Genomic DNA, 23085 nt, shown 5'->3' with positions numbered 1-23085 from the left:
GCTGGTTAAGGGCTTTGCAATCGTGGAGAAGTTCTCGATGAATCGACGGCAATAGCTGACGAGTCCGAGGAAACTTCTGACTTTCTTGACATTCTCCGGGGGAGTCCAGTCAAGTATAGCTTGAACTCATTCGGGGTTGACTGCAATACCATCCTTGGAGATCACATGACCATGGTACGTCACTTCGTCCAGCGAGAACTCACATTTGGAATACTTCGCATAAAGTTTATGCTCCCGAAGCTTATCCAGTACAAGACAAAGATGTTTGGCATGCTCTTCTTTATTCTATGAATATACCAGAATATCATCCAGATATACCACGATGAATTTGTCAAAGTAGTCCAGGAATATATAATTCATCAGTCGGGAGAAGGTTGCCGGTGCATTAGTTAAGCCGGATGACATGACGGTGTTCTGTTATGATCCATAGCGAGTAACAAAGGCGGTCTTTGGGATATCCTCCTTGCGAACACGGATCTGGTGGTATCCCAACCTCAAGTCGAGCTTAGAGAAGACTGAGGAACCAACAAGTTGATCATACAAATCATTTATCCAAGGAAGAGGATATTTGTTTTGAATAGTGGCCTGATTGATAGAATGATAGTCCTGAACCATACGATTTGTCCCATCCTTCTTCTTAACAAAGAGAGAAGGTGCTCCGGAAGCATAGGAACTCGGACGAATGAAACCCAAACGAAGCAAATTGTCAATTTCTTGCTTAAGTTCAAGAAGTTCATGTGGTGGCATTTTATAAGGACGCTTGGCGATAGGAGTGGTACCGGGTACCATGTCGATGACTCACTCAAGAACTCGAGCAGGGGGAATCCACGGAAGCTCTTCTGGAAAGACATCTTGGAATTCCCGGACAATTGGAATATTTTCGATCCCTTCAAGAGGCAACACATTTAATGCATTCAATGCATATAGCCGTGCCTCAGCTTCTCGGATGAGATGAGCATGATAGTTATTAATTCATTTGAAGGGTGTAGGAGGTGGACAGTTTTGGTGGCACAAACAATTGAAGCCATATGAGCCTTCAACGAGTCCATTCCTAGTATAAGGTAAATATTGGAAGACTTCAGTAAAATGGGAGCGGCAAGGAATTCCAATCCTTCGATTTCTACAGGAACATTGGGGAAACCACAGAGGTTCTACATTCGCCCTCGGGGGAGTTTACCAATATCGGAAGGTTCATCTATTCGCTTCTAATGTCATGCATGTATGCAAAATTTTCTGACATAAAGGAATGCGATGCTCGTGTATCAAACAATACAGAAGCAGGTACTGAGTTAACGAGAAGTGTATCCATCACGGTAGCTTGCTGGTCTTGAGCTAGACCCATATCAATGTTGTTGGCCTGACCACGAACATAAGCAGGCTTCGCATTGTTGTTGCGGTTCTGGTGGTTGCCACTACCAGTTGAGGGAAGTGCCAGCTGGTTCGGACTCTGCCTGCAGTCTCTAGCACGGTGACCTAGACGGCCACACTTGAAGCACAACCTGTCCTCAGGACGAGAAGGAGGAACTCGAGGCAGTGGAGCTGGAAGCCTCGGCTGTCTATGTGACACCCTCGATTTGATCGTATGCTAATCATACACGCAAATATGTATGACCAAGCTCAAGGACTCACGTGAAGATATCACAACACAACTCTAGACACATTTAAAACATACAAGCTTCATACTACAAGCCAGGGGCCTCAAGGGCTAGAATACATAAGCTCAATAAACACACAGTCAGCGGAAGGAACAAATATCTGAGTCCGGACATTAAACATGAGGTGCCTTGGAGAAGGCTAGCACAAAAGATACACGATCGAACATGGCGAGACCTCATGCCTGGGAGCCTCCTAACTACTCCTGGTCTTCAGGGGCCTCCACGTAGTAGTAGGCACCGTCGGAGTAGCAGTCGTCGCCGGTGGGATACTCCAACTCCTGGGCTCCATCATCTGGTTGCAGCAACGGATGAAGGAGAAAAGGGGGAGCAAAGCAACGGTGAGTACTCATCCAAAGTACTCGCAAGACTGACATCAGAACTATGCTAAGAATGCATCAGTATCAAAGGAAGGTGTTTAAATGTGGACTGGCTGCAGCAATGCGAGAAAGAGAGGGAAGGCCTAGTCCTATCAAAGACTAGCATCTTCAGGGGTCTTGGAGCAATAAACGAGAGTAGAAGAGGTAACAGAAATAATAGTCATATTCTGCAGCAATATTAAAATGAGGTCACGCCCAGAGATTCTCCCTTGACTCCCTACAAGCAAGCAATCCCGGAGCAACATTCCAGTTAAGCAACAGTTGTAGTAGTATAAGATCGGGGCAAAACTCCAAGTCGTCATGTAACCATGGACTCGGCTATTCGAATAGTTAATTTTCATCCCTGTAGGGGTGCACCAAGTTTCCCGTCACGCTCGATAAACTCTGGTCGGACACTTTCCCGGGTCATGCCCGGCCTCGGAACATCGACACATCGCAGCCCCACCTAGACTCAGCAGAGAGGCCAGCCCGCCGGTATAAATCCTAAGCACGCAGGGGTCATGGGCCCATCACCCTTTGAACTCCTACACGACGCGAGGGCGCCCGATGTCAGTCCTAGCACCCCTTATTACAAGCGCGATGCCTATCCGGACCTCTCGGGCATGCGCTGCTCCATTGCTGACGTCTGAAGAGGTTCGGTTGATGCCTAACCGGTTAGTGTAAAAAGGTCTCCGACCAACCCGGATCAAATACCCAAATCCATTAACATTTTAATTAACTCATCGACACATCTACGCGAGAATCTACCTACCAAACATTTATTCATCAATGTTCCCAGTAACATGTTCAAGTAACTGTGTGGTTATAACATCAAGGGGATCGGATGTATCACCCTCGTTGGATCCCGAATGATGTAACTGTCAAGGTGGACTTAGAGGAATCACCATGGAGGGTGTCAAACTTGAGGGGTTACACGACAGAGTCGTCGTCGGGAGTGGTGAAGGAGGAATCACCCTCGATAACCACGACCGACTAGCTACACCACAGAGGTAGCATCATGAGTACTTCGCGAGGAGTCACCCTTGGTACCTAATAGTAGATGTGTAGCGTCGCACAACTAAGGGGGGTGTAAGTGTTGTGTCGGGTCTTGGCTTGTCGATCAGGGATCAAGACTTGACGATAAAGCGGGGGCAACTGGACTAAGGGTAAGAGGGGATGACTGCTCCACCTATAGTAAGCAGTTTAAAGTGGGTACTGGAAAGTAGCAGTTGAACAAAATTAGGCTAAGCATCGGATATAGGAACTAACTACAAAAGTAGAAAAGTTCTAATGCAACCATGAGGGAGAAATAAATGGGCGATATAGGAATGATCAGGGGTTTTTGCTTGCCTTGTTGCTCTACGACAAAGGGTTGGTCGGCATGTGGGTAGTCGTACCCGGCAGGAACATCGACACGTCGTAGCCGCACCTAGACTCAACAGAGAAGCCAGCCCGCCGGTCAAAATACTAAGCACGCAGGGGCCATGGGCCCATCACCCTTTGTACTCATGCATGATGCGAGGGCGGCCCATGTCAGTCCGAGCACCCCTTATTACAAGCGCGATGCCTATCTGGACCACTCGGGCGTGCGCCACTCCATTGCTGACGTCTAAAGAGGTTCGGCTGATACCACGACGCCGAGTACCCATAGGTTCTCCCACGTAGCCGGTTAGTGCGAAAAGGTCTCCGACCAACCCAGATCAAATACCCAAATCCATTAACATTTTAATTAACTCATCGACACATCTATGCGGGAATCCACCAGCCAAACATTTCTTCATCAATGTTCCCAGTAACATGGTCAACTAACTGTGTGGTTGTAACATCAAGGGGATTTGAGGTATCACCCTCATTGGATCCCGAACGATGTAACCGTCAGGGTGGACTTAGAGGAATAACCCTTGAGGGTCTCATACTTGAGGGGTTGCACGACAGAGTCTTTGTCAGGAGTGATGAAGTAGGAATCACCCTCGATAACCACGACCGACTAGCTGCACCATAGAGGTAGCATCGTGAGTACTTTGCGAGGAGTCACCCTCGGTAACCGATACTAGCTCTGCAGCGTCGCACAACTAAGGAGGGTGTAAGTGCTTTGTCGCGTCTTGGCTCGTCGATCAGGTGTCAAGACCTGACGATAAAGCAGGGGCAACTGGACTAAGGTTCAGAGGAGATGATTGCTCCACCTATACTAATCAGTTTAACATGGGTACTGGAACTAGAAGTTCATCAAAACTAGGCTATGCATCAGATATAGGAACTAACTACAATAGTAGAAAAATTCTAATGCAAGCATGAGGGAGAAAGAAATGGGCGATATAGGAATGATCAAGGGTGTTTTGGTTGCCTTGTTGCTCTGCGGCAAAGGGCTGGTCGTCTGGTGGGTAGTCGTACCCGGCAACAGCGTTAGTCTGGGGTCTACTGGTAAGAAGAGGGGGAAGAAACAATAAATATAAACACAGATGCAACACTAAGCATGACATGGCAGTATGCAGGGCTAGGCATGAGCTAACACAGTATCATCCATCATAGAAGGATCGGGAAAATATCAGATGATATTTCCCGGGTCTCTCGCTACTATCGGTCGTACGAAAACAATGGAAAAGTTCCACGTTTGCTATGCTTGGGACGTGTGACAGATGAACGGATAGCGTATCCGAGTTCGTCTCGTTTTTCTGATCAACTTTCTTGTATAAATTATTTTCGTCTAACTTACGGTTTATTTTATACTAATTTTTAAATTTTATTAATATACTAAAATGAAAAAGATTAAATTTAAATCGAAAAATTGTAATTATAACATCATGGTGAAACCATCACTGCATCAGCAGTCAACAGTGTTGTTGACTAGTCAGACTAACTAGTGGGACCACCTGTTATAGACCCATTTTTGAACAAGTGTTAATTTAATCTAAACAGGTTTAATTAACACAATGAGGACCTCCTGTAAGTGAGACATTAGGGTTCAATTAATTATTTTCTTAATATAATTACGTAGTTAGTCCACTGACACGGGACAACGTGTCATACCCACAAGGGGGTCCGGCCCCACGTGTCATTGACTAGACCAGGTCTAGTCCACAGGTTGACCTGGTCAACATGTCAACAGGGCCGGCTTGGCTCATCGGCCAGTGATCCTCGGAGTGGCCCCGGCCCGGCCACGTCGGTGGCGGTGCCGTCCGGTCACCGGAGGGGCTCCAGCGAGCACCGCAGAGGTGGGCGAGGCTTGGATTTCGCGTGTGATGCACCAAATCGAGCCATTTTTGGCGCGTTCGCGAGGTGGCATCATCGCCGCTCCATTCCTGCCATCGGGGGCTGCTGTGGTGGCCGGTGCTGAGTGCTACGTCGATGACGGTGGAAGGAGCTTCGGGCGACCATGGCAGCGAGCAAACCAGGATGAAAATGAGCTAGCTACAACGCGGGATTGAAGCAGGAGACGACCTGGAGCACGACCGTGGCACGCACAGGCTGCAAGAGGCACATAGAGCTCGAGCTCGATGAAAATGGCGGAGGATAGATCTCGGTTGCGGTGGGGGCTAGCTACATTGGCCTACTCGAGCGCTCAGAGGAAGGGGAAGACATGGGGAGCTCACTTGCGGTGACGGGAAGGACCGGTGGAGCTAAGGTCGACGGAGAGGAGCAAATCGATGGTGGCAAGCCTTCGGGTCCCGAGGAGGAATATGGTATATGGCGACGGCGTGGGGCTCCCGGGGCTCGATTCACAGCATGGGAGGACGAGGGGAACGCTGCGGAGCTCGGGGACCTAACGGAGAGGAGCGAGGCGAGGTGTGGCCACGAGCCTAACCGGGTGCGTCCATGGGAGTGCTCAGGAGGCGAGGGGGAAGACGAAGGAGAGGGAGAGAGGGGGATCTTGAGGGGGTTAGGGTTCAGGGGGTCGGTGACGGTTCTTGTAGGCGCTGGCTGGCCGCCGGATGGGTGCCAGGGCATCGGGGACGGCCGGTGGCGGCCATGGCCATGTCTCCCCCGTGAGAAGTTGGAGGAAGACGATGGGGGGAGGTGGGTTGGGCCGGATGGGTCACTCAGGTCCAGCCAGAGAGGCCTTCTCCTCTTTCCCTTTAATTTCTTTTCTTCTTCTGTTATTTTTCTTTTTTTTCAGCTTTTGTTTCATTTATTTTTGGCATTATTTCTGTTGGGGAACGTCGCATGGGAAACAAAAAATTTCCTACGCGCACGAAGACCTATCATGGTGATGTCCATCTACGAGAGGGGATGAGTGATCTACGTACCCTTGTAGATCGTACAACAGAAGAGTTAGTGAACGCGGTTGATGTAGTGGAACGTCCTCACGTCCCTCGATCCGCCCCGCGAACAATCCCGCGATCAGTCCCACGATCTAGTACCGAACGGACGGCACCTCCGCGTTCAGCACATGTACAGCTCGACGATGATCTCGGCCTTCTTGATCCAGCAAGAGAGACGGAGAGGTAGAAGAGTTCTCCAGCAGCGTGACGGCGCTCCGGAGGTTGGTGATGATCTTGTCTCAGCAGGGCTCCGCCCGAGCTCCGCAGAAACACGATCTAGAGGAAAAACTATGGAGGTATGTGGTCAGGCAGCCGTGAGAAAGTCGTCTCAAATCAGCCCTAAAACCTCCGTATATATAGGTGGGAGGGAGGGGAGGAGGCAGCCTCAAAACCTAAAGGTTTGGCCGAAATTGGAGGTGGAGGAGTCCTACTCCAATCCTACTTGGAGTAGGATTCCACCTTCCCACTTGGAAACTCTTTCCACCTTGTGTTTTTTCCTTCTCAAACCTTATGGGCCTTAGTGGGAACTTATTCCAGCCCACTAGGGGCTGGTTTATCTCTTCCCATAGCCCATGAGACCCCTTGGGGCGTGACACCCCTCCCGATGGTCCCCGGCACCCCTCCCGGCACTCCCGGTACACTACCGATGAGCCCGAAACTTTTCCGGTAATGCACGAAAACCTTCCGGTAACCAAATGAGGTCATCCTATATATCAATCTTCGTTTCCGGACCATTCCGGAAACCCTCGTGATGTCCGTGATCTCATCCGGGACTCCGAACAACATTCGGTAACCAACCATATAACTCAAATACGCATAAAACATCGTCGAACCTTAAGTGTGCAGACCCTGCGGGTTCGAGAACTATGTAGACATGACCCGAGTGACTCCTCGGTCAATATCCAATAGCGGGACCTGGATGCCCATATTGGATCCTACATATTCTACGAAGATCTTATTGTTTGAACCTCAGTGCCAAGGATTCATATAATCCCGTATGTCATTCCCTTTGTCCTTCGGTATGTTACTTGTCCGAGATTCGATCGTCAGTATCCGCATACCTATTTCAATCTCGTTTACCGGCAAGTCTCTTTACTCGTTCCGTAATACAAGATCCCGCAACTTACACTAAGTCACATTGCTTGCAAGGCTTGTGTGTGATGTTGTATTACCGAGTGGGCCCCGAGAGACCTCTCCGTCACACGGAGTGACAAATCCCAGTCTCGATCCATACTAACTCAACTAACACCTTCGGAGATACCTGTAGAGCATCTTTATAGTCACCCAGTTACGTTGCGACGTTTGATACACACAAAGCATTCCTTCGGTGTTAGTGAGTTATATGATCTCATGGTCATAGGAACAAATACTTGACACGCAGAAAACAGTAGCAACAAAATGACACGATCAACATGCTACGTCTTATTAGTTTGGGTCTAGTCCATCACATGATTCTCCTAATGATGTGATCCCGTTATCAAGTGACAACACTTGCCTATGGCCAGGAAACCTTGACCATCTTTGATCAACGAGCTAGTCAACTAGACGCTTACTAGGGATAGTGTTTTGTCTATGTATCCACACAAGTATTGTGTTTCCAATCAATACAATTATAGCATGGATAATAAACAATTATCATGAACTAAGAAATATAATAATAACTAATTTATTATTGCCTCTAGGGCATATTTCCAACAGTCTCCCACTTGCACTAGAGTCAATAATCTAGTTCACATCACCATGTGATTCCAACGAATCCAACACCCATATAGTTATGGGGTCTGATCACGTCTTGCTCGTGAGAGAGGTTTTAGTCAACGGTTCTGAAACTTTCAGATTCGTGCGTTCTTTACAAATCTTTATGTCATCTTATAGATGCTGCTACTACGTGCTATTCGGAAATGCTCCAAATATCTACTCTACTATATGAATCCGTTTCACTACTCATAGTTATCCGGATTAGTGTCAAAGCTTGCATTGACGTAACCCTTTACGACAAACTCTTTAACCACCTCCATAATCGAGAAAAATTCCTTAGTCCATTAGTTACTAAGGATAAATTTCGACCGCTGCTAGTGGTTCAATCATGGATCACTCTCTGTACCTCTCAACATACTTTGAGTCAAGGCACACTTCAGGTGCGGTACACAGCATGGCATACTTTATATTCTACGGCTAAGGCATAGAAGACGACCTTCGTCTATTCTCTTTATTCTGCCGTGGTCGGGTTTTGAGTCTTACTCAAATTCACACCTCACAACGCAACCAAGAACTCCTTCTTTGCTGGTCTATTTTGAACTCTTTCAAAAACTTGTCAAGGCATGCATCTTGTTGAAACTTCTATTAAGCGCTTTCGATCTATCTCCATAGATCTTTGATGCTCAACGTTCAAGTAGCGTAATCCAGGTACTCCTTTGAAAACTTCTTTCAAACAACCTTGTATGCTTTACAGAAATTCTACATTACTTCTGATCCACAATATGTCAACCACATATACCTATCAGAAATTCTATAGTGCTCCCACTCACTTCTTTGGAAATACAAGTTTCTCATAAACCTTGTACAAACCCAAAATCTTTGATCATCTCATCAAAGTGTATATTCCAACTCCGAGATGCTTGCACCAGTCCATTGAAGGATTACTGGAGCTTGCATACTTGCTAGTATCTTTAGGATCGACAAAACCTTCTGGTTGTATCACATACAATGTTTGCTCAAGGAAACCGTCGAGAAAACAATGTTTTGACATCCTACGTGCAATATTTCATAAATAATGCATCAACAACTAACATAATTCTAACAGACTTTTAGCATCGCTACGAGTGAGAAAGTCTCATCATAGTCAACTGTTTGATCTTATCGAAAACATCTTTGCGACAAGTCGAGCTTTTCTTAATAGTGACTTATCACCATCATCGTCTGTTTTCCTTTAAAGATCCATCTTTACTCAATAGTCCTCTGACCATCAAGTAGTTCTTCCAAAGTCTACACTTTGTTTTCATACATGGATCCTCTCTCGGATTTCATGGCTTCCAGCCATTTGTCGGAATCCGGGCCCACCATCGCTATCTCCATAACTCGTAGGTTCACTGTTGCTCGACAACATGACCTCCAAGACAGGGTTACCGTACCACTCTGTAGTAGTACGCGACCTTGTCAACCTACGAGACTTTTAGTAACTTGATCCGATGCTCGATGATCACCATCATCAGCTTCCACTTCAATTGGTGTAGGCGCCACAGGAACAACTTCCTGCACCCTGTTACACACTGGTTGAAGTGATGGTTCAGTAACCTCATCAAGTTCTACTACCCTCCCACTCAATTCTTTCGAGAGAAACCTTTCCTCGAGAAAGGATCCGTTTCTAGAAACAAACACTTTGCTTTCGGATCTGAGATAGGAGATGTACCCAACTGTTTTGGATATCCTATGAAGATGCATTTATCCGCTTTGGGTTCGAGGTTATCAGACTGAAACTTTTTCATATAAGTGTCGAAGCCCCAAACTTTCAAGAAACGACAGTTTAGATTTCTCTAAACCTCAGTCTATCCTGTGTCATCTCAACGGAAATACGTGGTGCCCTATTTAAAGTGAATGCGGTTGTCTCTAATGCATAACCCATAAACGATAGTGGTAATTTGATAAGAGACATCATAGTATGCACCATACCAAATAGTGCGTGGCTATGACGTTCAGACACATCATCACACTATGATGTTCCAGGTGGCATGAACTGCGAAACAATTTCCACATTGTCTTAACTGCGTACCAAAACTCGTAACTCAGATATTCATTTCTATGATCATATCGTAGACAGTTTATCCTCTTGTTACGACGAACTTCACTCCGAAACAGAATTGAACTTTTCAATATTTCAGACTTGTGATTCATTAAGTAAATACTCTAGTATCTACTCAAATCATCATTGAAGTAAGAACATAATGATATCCACTGCGTGCCTCAGCACCCATTGGACTGCATACATCAAAATGTATCACTTCCAACAAGTTACTATCTTGTTTCATCTCAATGAAAACAAGGCCTTGCTCATGTGGTATGATTTGCATGTCACTAGTGATTCGAAATCAGGTGAGTACAAAGATCCATCAGCATGGAGCCTCTTCATGCAATTTATACTAACATGACTCAAGCGGCAGTGCCACAAGTAAGTGGTACTATCATCATTAACTCGTATCTTTTGGCACCAATATCATGAACATGTGTAACACTACGATCGAGATTCAATAAACCATTGAAGGTGATTATTCAAGCAAATAGAGTAACCATTATTCTCTTTAAATGAATAATCGTATTGCAATAAACACGATCCAATTATGTTCATGCTTAACGCAAGCAGCAAATAACGATTATTTAGGTTTAACACCAATCCCGATGGTAGAGGGAGCGTGCGACGTTTGATCATATCAACCTTGGAAACACTTCCAACACGTATCGTCACCTCGCCTTTAGCTAGTCTCCATTTATGCCGTAGCTTTCATTTCGTGTTACTAATCACTTAGCAACCGAACCGGTATCCAATACCCTTATGCTACTAGGAGTACTAGTAAAGTACACATCAATATCATGTATATCAAATATACTTCTTTCGACTTTTGCCAGCCCACTTATCTACCAAGTATCTAGAGTTGCTCCGCCTTAGTGACTGTTCCCCTCATTACATAAGCACTTAGTCTCGGGTTTGGGTTTAATCTTGGGTCTCTTCATTAGCGCAGCAACTGTTTTGCCGTTTCACGAAGTATCCCTCCTAGCCCTCGCCTTTCTTGAAACTTAGTGGTTTTACTAACCATCAACTATTGATGCTCCTTCTTGATTTCTACTTTCGCAGTGTCAAACATTGTGAATCGCTCAAGGATCATTGTATCTATCCTTGATATGTTATAGTTCATCACGAAGCTCTCACAGCTTGGTGGCAGTGACTTTGGAGAACCATCACTATCTCATCTGGAAGATTAACTCCCACTTGATTCAAGTGATTGTCGTACTCAGACAATCTGAGCACACGCTCAACGATTGAGCCTTTCTCCTTTACTTTGTGGACAAAGAATCTTGTTGGAGGTCTTGTACCTCTTAACAAGGGCACAAGCATGAAATCACAATTTCATCTCTTTAGAACATCACTTATGTTCCGTGACGTTTTACAACGTTTTCGGCGCCTTGCTTCTAAGCCATTAAGTATTTTTTTACTGAACTATCGTGTAGTCATCAGAAACGTGTATGTCGGATGTTCACAGCATCCACAGACGACGCTCGAGGTGCAGCACACCGAGTGGTGCATTAAGGACATAAGCCTTCTGTGCAGCAACGAGGACAATCCTCGGTTTTACAGACTCAGTCTGCAAAGTTTGCTACTATCAACTTTCAACTAAATTTTCTCTAGGAACATATAAAATAGTAGAGCTATAGCGCAAGCTACATCGTAATTCGCAAAGACCATTAGACTATGTTCATGACAATTAGTTCAATTAATCATATTACTTAAGAACTCCCACTCAAAAAGTACATCTCTCTAGTCATTTGAGTGGTACATGATCCAAATCCACTATCTCAAGTCCGATCATCACGTGAGTCGAGAATAGTTTCAGTGGTAAGCATCCCTATGCTAATCATATCAACTATACGATTCATGCTCGACCTTTCGGTCTCATGTGTTCCGAGGCCATGTCTGCACATGCTAGGCTCGTCAAGCTTAACCCGAGTGTTCCGCGTGTGCAACTGTTTTGCACCCGTTGTATGTGAACGTTGAGTCTATCACACCCGATCATCACGTGGTGTCTCGAAACGAAGAACTGTCGCAACGGTGCACAGTCGGGGAGAACACAATTTCGTCTTGAAATTTCAGTGAGAGATCACCTCATAATGCTACCGTCGTTCTAAGCAAAATAAGGTGCATAAAAGGATTAACATCACATGCAATTCATAAGTGACATGATATGGCCATCATCACGTGCTTCTTGATCTCCATCACCAAAGCACCGGCACGATCTTCTTGTCACCGGCGCCACACCATGATCATCCATCAACGTGTTGCCATCGGGGTTGTCGTGCTACTTATGCTATTACTACTAAAGCTACATCCTAGCAAAATAGTAAACGCATCTGCAAGCACAAACGTTAGTATAAGGACAACCCTATGGCTCCTGCCGGTTGCCGTACCATCGACGTGCAAGTCGATATTTCTATTACAACATGATCATCTCATACATCCAATATATCACATCACATCGTTGGCCATATCACATCACAATCATACCCTGCAAAAACAAGTTAGACGTCCTCTAATTTTGTTGTTGCATGTTTTACGTGGTGACCGAGGGTATCTAGTAGGATCGCATCTTACTTACGCAAACACCACAACGGAGATATATGAGTTGCTATTTAACCTCATCCAAGGACCTCCTCGGTCAAATCCGATTCAACTAAAGTTTGGAGAAACAGTCACTTGCCAGTCATCTTTGAGCAAAGGGGGTTACTTGTAACGATGAAACCAGTCTCTCGTAAGCGTACGAGTAATGTCGGTCCAAGCCGCTTCAATCCAACAATACCGCAGAATCAAGAAAAGACTAAGGAGGGCAGCAAAACGCACATCACCTCCCACAAAACCTTTTGTGTTCTACTCGAGAAGACATCTACGCATGAACCTAGCTCATGATGCCACTGTTGGGGAACGTCGCATGGGAAACAAAAGTTTTCCTACACGCACGAAGACCTATCATGGTGATGTCCATCTACGAGAGGGGATGAGTGATCTACGTACCCTTGTAGATCGTACAGCAGAAGCGTTAGTGAACGCGGTTGATGTAGTGGAACGTCCTCACGTCCCTCGATCCGCCCCGCGAACAATCCCGCGATCAGTCCCACGATCTAGTACCGAACGGACGGCACCTCCGCGTTCAGCACACGTACAGCTCGACGATGATCTCGGCCTTCTTGATCCAGCAAGAGAGACGGAGAGGTAGAAGAGTTCTCCAGCAGCGTGACAGCGCTCCGGAGGTTGGTGATGATCTTGTCTCAGCAGGGCTCCGCCCGAGCTCCGCAGAAACACGATCTAGAGGAAAAACTATGGAGGTATGTGGTCGGGCAGCCGTGAGAAAGTCGTCTCAAATCAGCCCTAAAACCTCTGTATATATAGATGGGAGGGAGGGGAGGAGGCAGCCTCAAAACCTAAAGGTTTGGCCGAAATTGGAGGTGGAGGAGTCCTACTCCAATCCTACTTGGAGTAGGATTCCACCTTCCCACTTGGAAACTCTTTCCACCTTGTGTTTTTTCCTTCTCAAACCTTATGGGCCTTAGTGGGAACTTATTCCAGCCCACTAGGGGCTGGTTTATCTCTTCCCATAGCCCATGAGACCCCTTGGGGCGTGACACCCCTCCCGATGGTCCCCGGCACCCCTCCCGGCACTCCCGGTACACTACCGATGAGCCCGAAACTTTTCCGGTAATGCACGAAAACCTTCCGGTAACCAAATGAGGTCATCCTATATATCAATCTTCGTTTCCGGACCATTCCGGAAACCCTCGTGACGTCCGTGATCTCATCCGGGACTCCGAACAACATTCGGTAACCAACCATATAACTCAAATACGCATAAAACATTATCGAACATTAAGTGTGCAGACCCTGCGGGTTCGAGAACTATGTAGACATGACCCGAGTGACTCCTCGGTCAATATCCAATAGCGGGACCTGGATGCCCATATTGGATCCTACATATTCTACGAAGATCTTATCGTTTGAACCTCAGTGCCAAGGATTCATATAATCCCGTATGTCATTCCCTTTGTCCTTCGGTATGTTACTTGCCCGAGATTCGATCGTCAGTATCCGCATACCTATTTCAATCTCGTTTACCGGCAAGTCTCTTTACTCGTTCCGTAATACAAGATTCCGCAACTTACACTAAGTCACATTGCTTGCAAGGCTTGTGTGTGATGTTGTATTACCGAGTGGGCCCCGAGATACCTCTCCGTCACACGGAGTGACAAATCCCAGTCTCGATCCATACTAACTCAACTAACACCTTCGGAGATACCTGTAGAGCATCTTTATAGTCACCCAGTTACGTTGCGACGTTTGATACACACAAAGCATTCCTTCGGTGTTAGTGAGTTATATGATCTCATGGTCATAGGAACAAATACTTGACACGCAGAAAACAGTAGCAACAAAATGACACGATCAACATGCTACGTCTTATTAGTTTGGGTCTAGTCCATCACATGATTCTCCTAATGATGTGATCCCGTTATCAAGTGACAACACTTGCCTATGGCCAGGAAACCTTGACCATCTTTGATCAACGAGCTAGTCAACTAGAGGCTTACTAGGGATAGTGTTTTGTCTATGTATCCACACAAGTATTGTGTTTCCAATCAATACAATTATAGCATGGATAATAAACAATTATCATGAACTAAGAAATATAATAATAACTAATTTATTATTGCCTCTAGGGCATATTTCCAACAATTTCTTCACAGAAAAAATGGGTAACTTGCTCCAAATAATACCTTGCAGTATTCTGGATGGCCACATACAGTTTGGGGAATTTTGGAAACTGTTTGCATTTTCCAATTGAATTTAAGAGAACTTTAAAATGCTTTAGGGTGCTGTCTTTTACGGCGGGGTCCACACCAGCATCAAGGTGATGTTGTTTCCGCAATTTGAATTTCAGAGAACTTTAAGATTTTTAGCAATTGGGCAATATTTTTCATATGCTGTTTCAGGGTATTTAAAAGTGCAATTTGAAATGAGATATGAGATCCACATTGATAATGCACTGTTAAGAAAAATTATTAGGTAGGTTCATGGTCATCAGTATAGCTTAATAACAATGATCATTGTAGCACAAATTCGGGGATGTCACACTGGAGGAGGCGGCTTTGCGTGTGGGGCGAAGTGGATCTGGTGATGTTCCGATGAGGAGGCGGCCGGCGGGGCTGACAAAGAGGCCGGGGGTGACGGAGGAGGCCCGGGGGAGGCGCTGGGGCATGGCGTCGGCGGAGGCGGGGATCGGCCTCCCTGCCCCGATTCAGAGAGGATCGGGAGGGAGAGGGAGAAGCTAAGCGAGGTGGGGGCTGGGGTCTGGTGGTTGCGGGATGAGGGGGAGAGGAGTGAGGGGTTGATGGGAAGGCTAGTGTTTGCGGGAGGTGTTATATACCCCCTAGGTAATGGGTCAGTTGGCTGGGGTGGGCCAGCCGGGGGAGAGGGGGCTTTTCCTTTTTTTTAGTTTCTGTTTTTTATTTATTTTAGTAATAAAATCATTTATAAAAAGTAGAGGACATGCCCAATATTACAAAGGAAATATTAGGTAGCAACATAAAAAGTTTAGGGGCCTTTCAAAAAATAATTAAAACCTACAGAAATCCAAATGGGCATTTAATATGCTAGTCTTCGATAGGACTAGGACTTCCCTTTCTTTCTCGCATTGCTGCAGTCAGTTGATGACCCACAAGTATAGGGGATCAATCGTAGTCCTTTCGATAAGTAAGAGTGTCAAACCCAACGAGGAGCAGAAGGCTCTGATAAACGGATTTCAGCAAGGTAATAACTGCAAGCACTGAAAGTAGCGGTAACAAGTGATTGTGTAGCGAGGTGAAACGTAGCAAGCAAAGAGTAACAAGTAACAAGTAGTAGCAACGGTGCAGCAAGTGGCCCAATCCCTTTTTGTAGCAAGGGACAAGCCTATACAAAGTATTATAGGAGGAAAAACGCTCCCGACGACACACGGGAATTTCTGTCATGCTAGTTTCATCATGTTCATATGATTCGCGTTCGTTACTTTGATAGTTTGATGTGTGGGTGGACCGGCGCTTGGGTACCGCCCTTACTTGGACAAGAATCCCACTTATGATTAACCTCTCTCGCAAGCATCCTCAACTACGAAAGAAGAATTAAGACAAAGTCTAACCATAGCATTAAACTAGTGGATCCAAATCAGCCCCTCACAAAGCAACGCATAGACTGGGGTTTAAGCTTCTGTCACTCCAGCAACCCATCATCTACTTACTACTTCCCAATGCCTTCCTATAGGCCCAAATATGGTGAAGTGTTATGTAGTCGACGTTCACATAACACCACTAGAGGAAAAACAACATACATCATATCAAAATACCGAACGAATATCAAATTCACATGACTATTATTAACATGACTTATCCCATGTCCTCAGGAACTAAAGTAACTACTCACAAGACATAATCATAATCATGACCAGAGGTGTAATGAATAGCATCAAGGATCTGAACATAAACTCTTCAACCAAGTAATCCAACTAGCATCAACTACAAAGAGTAATCAACACTACTAGCAATCTTACAAGTACCAATCAGAGTCGCGAGATGAAGATTGGTTACAAGAGATGAACTAGGGATTGGAGAGGAGATGGTGCTGATGAAGATGCCTCCCCTCCGACGAGAGGAGTGTTTGTGATGACGATGGCGATGATTCCCCCCTCCGGGAGAGAAATTTCCCCGGCAGGATCGTCCTGCCGAAGCTCTAGATTGGATCTGCTCAAGTTCCGCCTCGTGGCGGCGGCAAAACCACGAAAAAGCTCCGTCTTGATTTTTTCTAGACCAGGACGCTTCATATAGCAAAAGAGGGGGGCTAGTGGGCCTTCAGGCAGCCCACAATCTTGCCCACCGCCACCAGGGGGGTGGTGGCGGAGTGGGGGCTTGTGGGGCCCTGGTGGCCCCCTCCGGTAGTTCTTTCGCCCAGTAGTTTTAATATATTCCAGAAAAAATCCACGTAAATTTTCAGGGCATTTGGAGATCTGTAGAATAGTGGACTAGGATTTGCTCCTTTTCTAGTCCAAAATTCCAGCTGCCTGAATTCTCCCTCTTCAAATAATCCTTGGAAAATAAGAGAGAAAAGGCATAAATATGGTACCACAAGTAATATAATAGCCCAAAAAGCAATAAATATCAACATGAAAGCATGAAGCAAAATGGACGTATCAACTCCCCCAAGCTTAGACCTCGCTTGTCCTCAAGCGAAAACCAAGTTCCATAAACATGTCCACATGTTGAGGGACGAAGGTGTCGATAAAACAAAATACGGGCATGAGGGCATCATGATCACACATAGAACACCAATATATCATAAAGATTCTTATGGGAAAGTAACAATTCCTTCACAAAGCAAAGCATGAAGCAAAAAACCTTACCGAGAAGTAACCAACAATAGTCCATAGTCATTGAAGCAATTGCAATTTATCACAACATCAGAAAGAGTCAAATAAGAGCTTGTAAGGCAAACCCACATACTCAATCATCTCTTTTGTTTTCCACAATTGTTACAACTCACGTGGTACTTATGGTGTCAAAGTTTCAGCTGGACACAGAGGAAGATAGGGGCTTATAGTTTTGCCTCCCAACGGGTTACCTCAAGTGTAAAGTCAACAACAATAAAGCATAAGTACTCAACTCCAAGTTGATATATGAATATAGATCTTTCCCAAGCATGTGACGGTAGCCAAGACAAAGGAAAAAAGAGAATTGGTGATGATCACCATGACTCTTACAAAGGTAAAAAGTAAAGGTGCAAGATAGGCCCTTCATAGAGGGAAGCAGAGGTTGTCATGCGCTTTTGAGGTTTGAATGCGTGTCCTCTTAGTGTGGAGGAACGTCACTTTATATTGCCTCCTGTGACAACGAACTTTATTATGCAGTCCGTCGCTTTTATGTCTTCCTCATCACAGGTTCGTATAAAGTTTATTTTCCACACACTAATAGATCATACATATTAGAGAGCAATTTTTATTGCTTGCACCGATGACAACTTACTTGAAGGATCTTATTCAATCCATAGGTAGGTATGGTGGACTCTCATGGCAAAACTGGGTTGGAGGTTTATGGATGCACAAGTAGTATCTCTACTTGGTGTGGGAGTTTTGGCTAATATGAGGCGGAAGCAATTGTCACATGCTAATGGATCTCTAATCATATAACATTGTTTGGAACCAAGCAAACACAATTCATTATGTTGTCTTCCTTGTCCAACATCTACTCCTAGGCATGTAATAGTTTGGTGAGTGCTCACAATTGTAAAAAGTGTCTAAGATGATATATTTATATGTGAACCTCTCTTTCCTTATTACTTCTTATTAATTGCAACAATGACTGAGGTCTATGTTGATTTATTCTCAACAAGTTTCAATCATCATACTTGTCATAAGTGAAGTTATCACCTTCCATAAGATCGTCTCATGATCTTTCATGCTATCGTTCTTTTCATACTTTTGATCATGGCACAAAGCAAATCCCTTGACTATGATACTCTTTATTATATAGCTCGTAAGCTCGAATACATCGGGGGAGAGACAATAGCAAAAGACTCAAACTAAAAACTAAAGACTTATTCCTCTAAAAGAAGATATAAAAACTGAAAAGGAAAGAACTAAAACAAAGGTAAAAGCAAAAGATATAAAGGTGATATGATACCAGGGAAACTCCCCCAAGCTTGGCAGAAGTGTCACATCCCTAACCCTTAAGCAAGTTAGTCTTGTGCTCATGTCTTCTTTGCATTTGCATCTAAGAAGTTTCAACAAAAACAACAAAGTGGCAAAGGAAAAACTCAAAACCCTAGCCACTATTTCAATTAAAGAAAATCTCAAACTAGTTCAAATCAATGAACCCAAAATGGCTTCAAGAAATGTTCAAACTTTCTGATAAATCATGAAAGTAAATGAGCATTGGAGAAAACTATTTTCTTGACACTTTAAGAATTTTAAATAAATGCAAAAGGCTATTGGTTTCAAGATTTAAATTTGAAATCAGAATCTATAAATTTCCAAAAATGTTGGAAACTTTGGAAATGGTTGGGAATGTTATAACAATATTTCAGGAGGTCTAAAACAGTTTTTACTTTTTGTTTTGGAGCTGAAATAATTAGCAAAACAATAGTTAGCAAAACAAAAAAACAAAAACAGAAAAAAATGGGAAACCCTTACCTGTCGCCTAGCCTGGCCCGGCCCATCTCCCTCGCTCGTCCCCTCCCTCGCGCCAGTAGGCAGCAGGAGGTGGCCGCCGCCTCCTCCGGTGCGGCCACGCACCTGTGCGCCTGCCTGGCCGCCGCCTCGCGCTAGCAAGGCCAGGGATAAGCTCCCCGAGGCCTCACCTATCCATTCCCCGCATCGGCTCTCTCCCTCCTCCCGGATCTCTTCCTCCTCCTTGCTGCCGCCATTGGAGCCGAGCAAAGCTCGAGCTGCCCGTGCCCCTAGCCATAGGATCCCCTCCCAGAGCACGCCATTAGCTCCGCCTCATCGGTCTGGTCCTCCCTACAGAAGCCGAAGCCACCCCGAGCCCTGCAACGCCCGCGGCGCCATCGTCTTCCACCTCCGGCCGCCGGACCTCTCCCGTCGATTCGTCTCCCCAGGCCTTCCCCGAGCCGTCTAAGCCCTGCTCTGCACTCCCCGTGAGCATGCGGTCGTTTCCCCTAAGTTTTTCCCGTCGATCCCCTCCTCTAGCTCTAGTTTCACCGGAGCCCGACGAGGACCGCCGCTGCCGCTCGTCGCCGGTAGCCCTCCGATGATCAGCCCGTCCTTCCGAGGGCACCAGCAGCTTCAGGTCGACGCGTAGATGTTGTAGCAGCTAAGAACCGAGCGTAGTTTCCTCTGAATCAAAGACCCCGATGAGGCCCGAGCCTTGGCCGCCGCCAAGCTCGTCGCCGGCGTCATCTCCGGCCAGATCAGCCCCGGCTAAGTGCAGAAATGGAGCTGCGGGAGATGTGTCGTTCCTCTGGTGCTCTCCGCGCAGCATTTGGCCCCCTGTGCGCCGTTTCCGAGCCCCTCCGCCGTGCTGGTGGTCGCCGGAGGCTCCCTGCCGGCGAGGACGACCTCGCCGCCGGTGGATCTCGGCTGGCCTGAGCCACTGACTGGTGGGGCCAGCCTCTGGCAAGTTTAAAACTAATAAAAATAAATCAAATAAGTTAATCAGTCACTGACATGTGGGTCCAGCAAGGTTAATCAGTTAATTAAGTTTAATCTTAATCTAAAATTGACCAGAGAGACTGACCAGTGGGTCCCACTGGTCATGTTTGACTTTCAACGGCCAGATAGACCTGCTGATGTCATGCTGATGCAATAAAAGTATTTCCAGTATAGAAATAATTCCAGGAAATTGCTAAAACTTGTAAAATTCATAGAAATTAATCTGTAACTCCAATGAAAATAATTTATATATGAAAAAGTATCAGAAAAATTCAAGGATTCTGAATATGCTATTTTAAACTATGTTTGAAAAAGTTACAGAACCCTAAATTGTGGAATAAGGAATAATTCAATTCTTATAATTACTTTTAAATGGAATTTGGAAAATTATTCAAATTTCATTATGAATACAATGATCACCACTATCCTAATTACAAATCAGTACCATAACATGACATTTCATGCATGTTAATATTAAGTTGATCTGAGCATCAGGTCGAATCAATTAAAACGGTATCCGAATACCCCATTTGGAATTGATATTCGAATGTGATTCAAATCAACTCTAAACCTACTACATATTGATTATAATAACTTATCACCTTGCATTCTCATGCCATGCTCATGCATCATTTTGAGTGCATATGATTGTAATTGAATGTTGCCATTCATTTCGGTAGGCTCCGCACCCCGGATTCCACCGAATATCCGTCTGACGGATATCGTTCCTCCTCTGAGCAACAAGGCAAGCAACCCCTTTGATCATCCCGATAACTCCCATGTTCTTGCTCCTGCACCTATTTATTGCATTTAAGATCAAATGCTTCAACTGCTTTTGCCACGATAGTTGAACCCACTTCATTTGCATGACTTAACCTTGTCACAGTAAATAGCCAAACCTTGCAACCTAACATACCTGGTAGTTGCTCGAGCTGTGATGTGCCTTATCCTGCTATGCATGCTATGCTTAGAGTTGTGTATGGTCTGTCATCTGGGAGATGAACAGAATTGTGGAATGTGTTAGGTGAGCAAAGGTTGTGTGTTGAACTTGAGTTGGTAAAGGTACCGGTGAAAGGCCGTGTAGGAGTACATGGCGGGTTGTTTCATTGGAACCGTCCTTAGGAACTGAGTTCCGTGTATGTAATCCAAGACTGGATACTACCACATGCTGGGCCCTGAAATATGACCCCGCTCGGCCTATTAATCGCGTAGTACTCGGTCCAGGAGTTGCAAGTAGTTTCTGGTGTTTATAGTAATGCTGGAGGCCGTGCATGGTGCTGACCTGAGAGGTGGGCCGTGATGCGGTAGGAAGTGGCACGGTGTACCAAGTGGCACCCGGATGGTGGGCTTGGGAACCCTGCGCACATCGTTTGAGGCCGTGTCGGAAACCTCGGCCGGACTTCCGTACGGGTTACTCTCAGATAGGCGATAAACCTGGACTAGGTACCAGTGTGGTTAACGGTCGTGGACGACTCCCTCGCTGGGCTTCCGCTTGAAGGTTGCCGAGGTGCATGACGTGCACATGGCGATAAGTGGCAAGAGCGTGTGTGACGAAGTACACCCCTGCAGGGTTATGATCTATTCGAATAGCCGCGTCCGCGGATATGGACTACTTGGAGACATATGTTGTTCATAGATAACTTCAATGGCTACTCATAAAATTGTCAAGATAAGCGTGAGTGTGGTGGACGGCATTTCCGTATGGAGACGGAATGATTCAACGATAGTGTATTGTTGTGGTGTTAGTGGACTCGTGTGCGAGAAATCAAGTTGTCAAAACTAATTTCAAAATGCAAGTTGTCTAGCCACGAGTCAAATGCTGGCTTCCCGCATGAAACCCCACAATACCCTTTGGTACCTTGCATGAGTAGTTAGTTCTCCTAAAGTCTTGCTGAGTACCTTCGTACTCATGTTTGCTTAATAAATGTTGCAGAGGTTGCTAATGACCCTAATGGAGGGTTTTTCGTAGACATCGACGACGATGAGTAGCTGGTGTCCCAGCTACGATCTGGCCCTACGTTGGATCTGTAGTATAGTCAGGCCAGGTGCCTTCTAGTTGCCTTGTGTGTACTCAGACAGTTTAAAACTCTTCCGCTGGCTTGTAACTGAATGACTGCTATTATGGGTCGTGAGACCCTTAATGTGTAATATTATGTGTGTGGCTCTTCCGAGCCTCTTAAATAAAGGTTGTATGTTTATGGTTATGTTGTGATGCCATCGATGTATCTATACATATCGGTATGCCATGCGTACGTGTGTCGTACTTGATATGTATGGGGTTCGATTACCTAGTCGTGAACTTTAGTAGCACTCCTTACAAGGAAATGCCCCTTTGTGATCCAACGAGCCTTGGTAGTTCGCTACTGCTCCGGACACATTGGTTGACCGGCATGTGTCCTTCTTAGCTGCTGTGTCTGTCCCCTTTGGGGAAATGTCACGTGATGTAATGGAGTCCTTGTAGCCTGCTACGACTCGTCTACATTCGCTGATGACCGACACCTGCTTTGTTGGGTCATGTATGCCTGTCCTTGTGCGGTATTGCCACTTTGGATTATGACTAGACATGTCGATCCGGGTTCTTTGACATTGGAATGCTAGTGACACTATTGCATACGTGAGTCAAAAGACGCAAACGGTCCCGGCTAAGGTAAGGCTGCAGCCGAGGAGTTAACCGTGCGTGAGACCGCAAAGGGATGCGATGTGTTACAGGCTAGATTCCTATGGCTTAGGATCGGGGTCCCGACAGCGTTGGTATCAGAGCCTGACTGACTGTAGGATTACTAAGCCAAACTGGTCGAAGTTGATTCTAGAATTGCTTTAGTTATATATAAGGGAATTGTTTGTGGAAGGGAACGTAAGACTCTTGTTC

The sequence above is a fragment of the Hordeum vulgare genome, chromosome 7H, assembly GCF_904849725.1.
Source record: "Hordeum vulgare subsp. vulgare chromosome 7H, MorexV3_pseudomolecules_assembly, whole genome shotgun sequence".
Lineage (NCBI taxonomy): Eukaryota > Viridiplantae > Streptophyta > Magnoliopsida > Poales > Poaceae > Hordeum > Hordeum vulgare.
The sequence above is the reverse complement of the archived record's forward strand: the minus strand, read 5'-3'. Positions refer to the sequence as shown.